Here is an 8,003-nt window from a genome sequence, read left to right as displayed (position 1 = left end):
TTATCTCTGTGATCGTAATATGTATCAGCAATCACCTTATCTATTCTATACTGATGACACAGATTTCCCCAGCTAGATGGCCAACCCCTTCTGTGTCTATCGGTGGCACAGCTAAGAGTTTGAGTGGTTATTTTTAGACAGTATCCCGAGCCATCAGTGATGACGCCATCAATGGCAGCTTCTTCAGTCTGTACAGAGGCAAGTCCTGGCCTTGCCTTTGCCACAGATACAACCCCCTCGCAGGGCTCTGCCCTCCTCAGCACTGCATGATGCCAGGGAGCTCTTGTAAAGATCATCGGTCAGACACTCCAGACACTTGGGCCTCGATATTCCCCTTGGGAGCCCTGGGTGGGTGATCCCTTGTCCCCTCTAGGCCTCAGTTCCCCTCTGAATGAGGAGGGGACTGTTCTAGATGATTCCCCCAGCCTTTCCAGTCCCAGCGCTCTGCTCGGTCAGTCTGTCTAGGCAAGAGCTCCAGAACCCATGTGGTGGGCGGGGTTGGGAGGCGGGTCAGGACAGCCCACCGCGAGGAGAGGAGGAAAGGCTTGGAAGACAGAGACAGCTTTGGCTGTGGGGAGAAGGGGAGGGGAGGGGAGGGGAAGGAGGAGACACAGGAGGAGGAGGGACCACGGGGTGGAGGGGGAGACAGACCCAGCCCAGAGCTCTGAGTGGTTTCCTGTTGCCAGGCTCTAAGCCCCTCACATTCCTGCAGACCTCCAGACTGCCCGGAGCTTGCCTGCTGCCTGCCTGCCTGCCACTGAGGTATGTCCGACCCCTGCCCTGCCTGTCCCTCTTCTAGGCCTGCACCCCCTGCACCCTGGCCCACTCCTCACTTTGTGTACAAGGAAAAGAAGCTGTGTTGGGAGGTCTCTGGGCGAGGGACTCCATCCTTGCTCTCCTGAAGGGCAAGGGACACAGACTTGCTGCCTGTTAACTCCTCAGGTGAAACTGAGATCATGTGGTCTCCCCTTTGGATTTGCAGAAAGTAATCCGACTGTCTCTGAGAGAGTATTTTCTCCCTGTCCCTCTCTGCGCCTGTCTCTCGGGTTTCAGATGCTGCCTTTACAAATGGGGGCCACCTCTTCCTTTCCTGGGAATATGATCTGGGCACAGCTGCAAGAGGGATGGGCCACCAGAGTCCGCCCTGCTTCCCATTCCAGGAGGAGAAACTTTCTAAACTTGGTTCTTGCACTCTGTTTTCCTAAAGGGACTTGGCCTGGGTGATAAACTGATCTTTGGAGGGATAAGAGGGGGTCTTCACCTTTCATCAGCACCTCTGTGAAGGCTCCTGTTGCCCTGGAATTTCTCCCCTCTCAACCTCCACCCTCTCCAACACACACCCACACACACACACACACCAATTCCGGTGCCATTCAGCCTGAAATAGCACTGTCAGACAATCAGCCCGGGGTTAGGCATTGTTCTCATCCCGGGCTCCCCAGGGTGTAAACGCAGGAAACTCAGCAGTAGTAGCCCTCCGTGTGTCTAGATTTGAAGACCCCTGATACCCGATAGGGTCCAGAGAGGCGCAGGGTCCGATGGGAGACTGGGTGTGGTGGTGGTGTGCTGCAAAGAGTGGGAGGGAGAAGACAAGATGGAGAGGGTTTCAGGGCGACCTTCTCACACCTTTGCCATGAGAAGTTCAAACTCTAGGCTGCTGTTAGGTCTTCAGGTAAAGCCCTTCCTACCTATGGCTTCACTGGCTGGTTCATGAGCAGGCTTCCTGAGTCCCTAAGAGCACCAAGTGGAAAGGGGGGCCTTGGGGAAGGCATGCCTTCCAGGAAGCCCAGTCCACCCAAAAAGAAACAGAGGGGCACATGTTTTCCTCCAGAAAATGCTATTCTATGCAGAACACAAAGAGAAAGGGTTTTCTCTGCGGTTGAATTTCTGTGCACCCCAAGTGCTGAGAGAGGATGAGAAGCACATCTGAAGTAGGGGGGCAGACTGAAGACATACATTTTACATGTGATCTTAGGTAAATGTCTCCCCTGGACTTAGTCTCCCTGTCTGTAAAGTAAGAGGAATGGACTCAATGATGTTTGGGATGCCCGACGTCTTCTGAACTTTCCAATGAAGGTCTCTTAAAGCAGAATTCATGGACTAGCCTTTGGCTAGTTTTCGAGGAAATTGCAAGCCCCTTAAAATTGTATATACAGTTGTGTGTGTGTGAGAGAGAGATAGACACAGAGAGAAATAGAGACAGAGTTAGTGGCAATATCCAAGAGGGTGTTCACAGCCTTCAGTCTTAAAAATATTCTCAAATGGACGCCTGCCCCTCCAAGTAGTCAGAGGGCATGATGTGGGAGATGGAGAGGGTGGGGACTGGAAGTGAAGGTGTATTTGCAGGAGGATGAAAAGCTTTGAAATGGGAGTGGTTGGGGGGAAGAGAGAGTTAACTTGCAGCCATCAGCTGCCACATCGACAAAGCCGGGAGCTGGAGTTGAGGGAGGGAGGGGGAGGGAAGGGAGGGTGCCTGGAGAAGGAATCAACTTTTGAAACTTTCTCCAAGTCCCACCCACCAAAAGGCTCTTCTTTGCTATGACTCACTCTAGGAGGAATGCGAGTTGCCACGGTAACCTTTTTTTCAGGGTCTCTGCCTGCTGGCTGGGAGGGGACACTAGAAACAGAATATCAGGCTCTGTAGGTCTGAATGTCCCCCACTCCACTCCATCCCAAGAGGGCAAATTATAGGTCCTGCCCTCCCAATCTCCCAATCTCCCGAGACCCCAGGGCAGCTGTGGGGCTATAAGATGCTTCCTGCTTCCTGGGATAGGCTACTTGAAGACCCAAGTTTTAAAACCACCTCTACCTCAAAGGTCATTTGACCTTGAACTAATGGCTTCTTCTTTCTGAGCCCCAGGTTCAAGGGGAACCAGGTCCTCCTTGGTTCAAAAAGTGATAACACCACCACCTCAAAGGGATACTATGTGGACAAAACGGGGATGATACACAGAGAAGCGCCTGCTACACTGTGGCCCTCTCACCTAATGAGATGGGTTTTTAGAATGGATGAATTGATGGCATCCAAAGACTTGGTGACATCATTCCCGGCTTTTTTTTTCGGCAGCTTCATCATCTTAGGGTTTGGATACAACTTCCCTTTACTAAAAGTGGTGACACGCACATTTAAGCAAAATAAATATTGTCCAAATTCTTTTGATTTGGGCACCTTCATATTTCCCAAGAGTGTTGCACCCTCCAGTGTCCAAGGCAAAGGCAGAGGTGGAACCTAACTCACAGTGACATTTGGAAAGACACTTCCCATCTCCAGACTCAGTTCCCTAATCTGTTAAATGGGGAATCTAACCTAGGGTCTCCAGGTGCCCTTTCAGCTCTGAAGTCCTGTGAACCCAACTGCCAGGTGCTGCTTTCATTAGAAAGAATAGTTGGCCCCCTGGCTGCCCCCTTTAAGAGCTCCTGGCCCCCTAGTTGAAAAGGAAACAAGAGAGGAGGGGCTAGGGGAACTTGGATTGCATAATAGTCGTGCTAAAATCTTTATCCATCTGTAGAGACTTGTCAACCAATTGTGTGGCTGGGGTTTGCTATTCACAAGAGCAGTTTTCCTTGCTAAAAAAATAAGCTATAAATAGAAAAGGATGGTGGAGGAAAGAGCTGAGGATGTGAGGTAAACAGGAAAATATTTGATTTTTGACGTTATTTAGACAGGTATGTGTGCAGGGATAAACAGGGACAGACACAAACCCACGAGGATGCCAAGTATATAAACATTGATTTCACCGACAGGCACCCACTGGCACAGCTGAAAATAAATGTTTCAATACATGAGCAGACACAGGGGGTCATGTACTCACGGCTCTCTCTGAGGAATACCTTGACTCACAGGCAAGTCTCGGATGTCCATCTGATGCATATGCAAACTCTGACCCTCACCTATATGGGCTGAAACCCACAGATGCTGAGTCAGGTAGACACGCAGCATCACATACAAAGCTTCACACAGTGGTCACTGGTCAGTGACTGGTCACTCAAGGTCACTGGTCACTTATGCAAATACACAATTGCCATTTGTAGCCACACACAGACATGCACAGCCAGACCTAACTACAGGTCATGGCGGAGGGATAGACGCCTGAGTGTTAGTTGCTCAGTCACATCTGACTCTTTGCGACCTCATGGACTGTATGTCAACCAACAGGCTCCTCTGTCCATGGGATTCTCCCAGCAAGAATACTGGATGGGGTTGCCATTTCCTTCTCCAGGGGATCTTCCCAACCCATAAATTGAACCCCAGTCTCCTGCACTGCCCGCAGATTCTTTACCATCTGAGCACCTGTTGTATATTATAGACAGAAATTGAGACTCAGGAAGGGAGAATAACTCAAAGTCACGCAGCAAACTGATGTCTGAGCCAAATTTTCAGACATCTGGAAACATCCAGATGTTCATTTTGGCTTTTTTTGTTGGTTTCCTTTGAGCAGTTTGGTACTCTCCTGACACTCCTCCCTGTAGTCAACAAGCCCCATGGATAACAAGTGATAAGAGCTACCTCTATTCCTCCTTTGCTGGCTTGCCATGGCCTGACACAGCCCACATGGCTTTGTCATTAGGGCAACAGGAGGTGGCTAAGAGGTGACTGCAACCAGTGACTTGACAGAATTATTTAGGAAAACAGTCTCCTTCTTATCCAGGAGATGTCTAGACAGGACATTAACTCTGCACTCACTTGTCCAGTTATAGACCTTGATGTCTGTAGGCAAAGTAGAAATGGAAATACCAACTCTCACTCTAGCTGGGTTGTTTCAGAAATGTGGTATTAACCCATTTCATATGAGGATCTTTCGGAGAAGGCAATGGCACCCCACTCCAGTACTCTTGCCTGGAAAATCCCACGGACGGAGGAGCCTGGTGGGCTGCAGTCCATGGGGTTGCTAAGAGTCGGACACGACTGAGTGACTTCCCTTTCACTTTTCACTTTCATGCATTGGAGAAGGAAATGGCAATCCACTCCAGTGTTCTTGCCTGGAGAATCCCAGGGACGGGGGAGCCTGGTGGGCTGCTGTCTATGGGGTCGCACAGAGTCGGACATGACTGCAGCACCCTTTATGTTATTATGTTTTATTATGAGGATCTTTCTGGCCCCTTATGTGTTAGTTATGGCCATAGGATCCTAGACTAATCAAATGGAAAAATAAACAATTTCCCAAACGTCCTGACATTTCTGAATATCTGGAAGTTCAGTCCAGATACCAGCTTGCCACGTATGACCTCAAGTGAATTATTTTCCCTCTCTGATCCTCAGTCTTCCTATCTCTAAAATCAGAAGCATGGCAAAGAGGTGTTGCTTGGCATGATACCACCAATCCATTGGTAGCAACTGCCAAAAGAACTGTGTCCAGGATTTGAGTCCAACGAGGAGAAGGGGACGACAGAGGATAAGATGGCTGGATGGCATCACCATCTCGATGGACATGAGTTTGAGTGAACTCCACGAGTTGGTGATGGACAGGGAGGCCTGGCGTGCTGCGATTCATGGGGTTGCAGAGAGTCGGACTCGACTGAGCGACTGAACTGAACTGGACTTTAGGGGGAAAGGTCATATGATTGATTAGTAATGTCTGCCACATGCACAGGAGGGGCAGGTGGAGCCACATGTGCCATGGATTTGCTTGCTATGTTTAGGATGTGACAGCCTGGACACTTTGATGTTATTTCTCATCCCTTCCATTTGTGGTCACCCAGATGCACCAGTGGTCGCTAGGGGGAGCCAACGGGGAGAGCCTAAAGCTCCACCCTGGGGCTTCTAACCACAGCAAAACGTGGCATCTTAGATGTGTTTATGGAACATCTGTCAGACTGATACCAGTCTCATGCTCTGGGGCTATTTCTGAGTTGCCTCTGAACCTCTTCAAACCTGTGCTTAAGCACCCTAGAACAGGGGTCCTCAACTTCCAGGACCTAATGCCTGATGATCTCAGGTGGAGCTGATGTAATAATAATAGCAATGGGGTCACACAGAGTCGGACATGACTGAAGCGACTTAGCAGCAGCAGCACAATGAATAGAATGTGCTTTAATCACATGCTCCACTCCGCCCTGGTCTGTGGAAAAATTGTCTTCCATGAAACTGGTCCCTGGTGCCAAAAAGGTTGGGGACTGCTGCCCTAAATGTTTCCCTTAGCTTCTTCCCTTCCAGCAAGAATTGTTAGAAGTGGAAGCAGGGAGTCAAGGCCCAAGCTGGGAAAGGCGGTCCTCTGATAGGCTTCTGACTCAGCTGACTTGGAACGTCAGGGCTGAAAGGAACCTTAGGGACTATGGCCTCAGGGTCTTCAAACTCTTCTCATGAAAGAACTTAGAGGTTCTCCAAGGCATCTCAGGGAGTGTCCCAGTGCCAGCTCCCATCTCAACAACGTTTTTTTTTTTTAATTTCAAGCTGATTCATTGAATAGATAATAGTGCATTCATATGTACAAGAAAAGTAAACGGCTCTTAGTTATTTCAAACTTGGACTTCCGCAGAAGACTTCATTGAGAGAAAGGCTCCCTGGCTTGTATGACTCTGAACACCACTGATCTAAAACAACCTCTGCGTTGTGCAGAGGAGTGGCACTAGGTGAAGCCAAGGAGCAGAGGAGCCTATCCTAATTTGAAGGGTGGGCTGGGGGCAGCACTGCCAAGACTCAATCCCAGGGCTCCTGACTTCCACATCACCTCTGAGTGGCTGTGTGTGCTCCCTGGGGTGTGAGTGCCCACGTGGCCACACTGGCCACAGTGGCACCTCTCTGGACTGTCTCAGGCCTCCTTCTGAGTCCTGGCATTCTGGTGGGCCTGGCTCACTCACGAGTTCCTTTATTAGCCTCTAGACTTGTTTTCCTCTCTTTGGGCTTGTTTACCAGGAACATGTGTTTTGGGAACCCTTGTTAGTAAGCCAAATGGTGGAAGCAAGATGCCTGCTTTGCGTCAGCAGCCCAACTGAGAGGGCAGCCTGGGGCCTGGCTTCCTCACTGTGCCTGTGGAGGCTGGGCTGGAGTGCCCGAGACCAAAAGGAGCAATGCCTACTTTGTTCCAGCCCAGCACCTGTTCCCCCTGGGCCATGAACAAAGAGCTAGGATTCTTGTCCTGGATTTTCAAGGGGAATGGAGATTCTGGGATCTTTGTTTTTTAAGATACTCTTCTGATGCTTATCTCTTGTAATCACCCATGAGTCTTTCAAGGTAAGTATGTTATTTTCATTTTAAAGATGGAGAAATAAACTGAGGCCCAGAGAGGGAAAATCACTTTCTGAAAGTCACACAACTGCTATATGGCAGAACCAGGGTTTGAACCTATATATTCTGTCTCCAGAGCCCCTGGGCTTACCTCTCTGCCATAATGCCTCTATACAAGTTGATAACCACTCTGTCTAATATGGGCTTCCCTGGTGGCTCAGATAGTAAAGAATCCACTGGCAATGAAGGAGACCTGAGTTTGATCCCTGGGTTTGGAAGATCCCCTGAAGAAGGGAAAGGCAACCTACTCCAGTGTTCTTGCCTGGAGAATCCCATGGACAGAGGAGCCTGGTGGGCTATAGTCCACAGGATTGCAAAGAGTTGGGCATGACTGAGGGACTAAGCAAGCTCTGTCTTAATATGGTAGCCACTACCCACATGTGGTTACGTAGAATTTAAGTTAATTAAAATGAAATACAAGGAAAACTTCAGCCCTTCATTTGCACTAGCAACATTTCAAGTGTTCAATAACCACCGGTGGCCACTAGCCATCACATTACACAATGCAGATATAGAATATTTTCATCATCTTAGAAAGTTCTGTTAGACTGCATTGCTTCATAAACTCTTCTACTCAAATCAGATTTGATGACTGTAACCCAGATTCTGTGCTTCATGTCCTCAGGGGTCTACAATTCCAAGATCCAAAGTCTAAAATTTAATGATTCCAAGATTTTTCCCTAGTTCTGTCCTTCAGCAACCCTTCAGTGTCCAGAGAAAGCCCACAGGAGGCCCTTTATGTTTCAAGGGAGATGAACTTGGGTGGGGTGGGGGGGGG

At 49.2% G+C, this 8,003-nt stretch overlaps 1 protein-coding gene across 1 annotated transcript in view; it reads left to right on the top strand.

The window, feature by feature from the left end:
- Positions 1–567: 567 nt before the first annotated feature.
- Positions 568–8,003, top strand: part of SPARC (secreted protein, acidic, cysteine-rich (osteonectin)) — a 23,111-nt gene continuing 15,675 nt past the window's right edge. The window contains exon 1 of the mRNA XM_010850599.1: positions 568–762. The gene's annotated coding sequence lies outside the window, so the exon portion shown is untranslated. The remainder of the gene's footprint in view (positions 763–8,003) is intronic.

This window comes from Bison bison, unplaced genomic scaffold (assembly GCF_000754665.1).
Source record: "Bison bison bison isolate TAMUID 2011002044 unplaced genomic scaffold, Bison_UMD1.0 scf7180017864291, whole genome shotgun sequence".
In the NCBI taxonomy this organism is placed as follows: domain Eukaryota; kingdom Metazoa; phylum Chordata; class Mammalia; order Artiodactyla; family Bovidae; genus Bison; species Bison bison.
The sequence above is the reverse complement of the archived record's forward strand: the minus strand, read 5'-3'. Positions and strand labels throughout refer to the sequence as shown.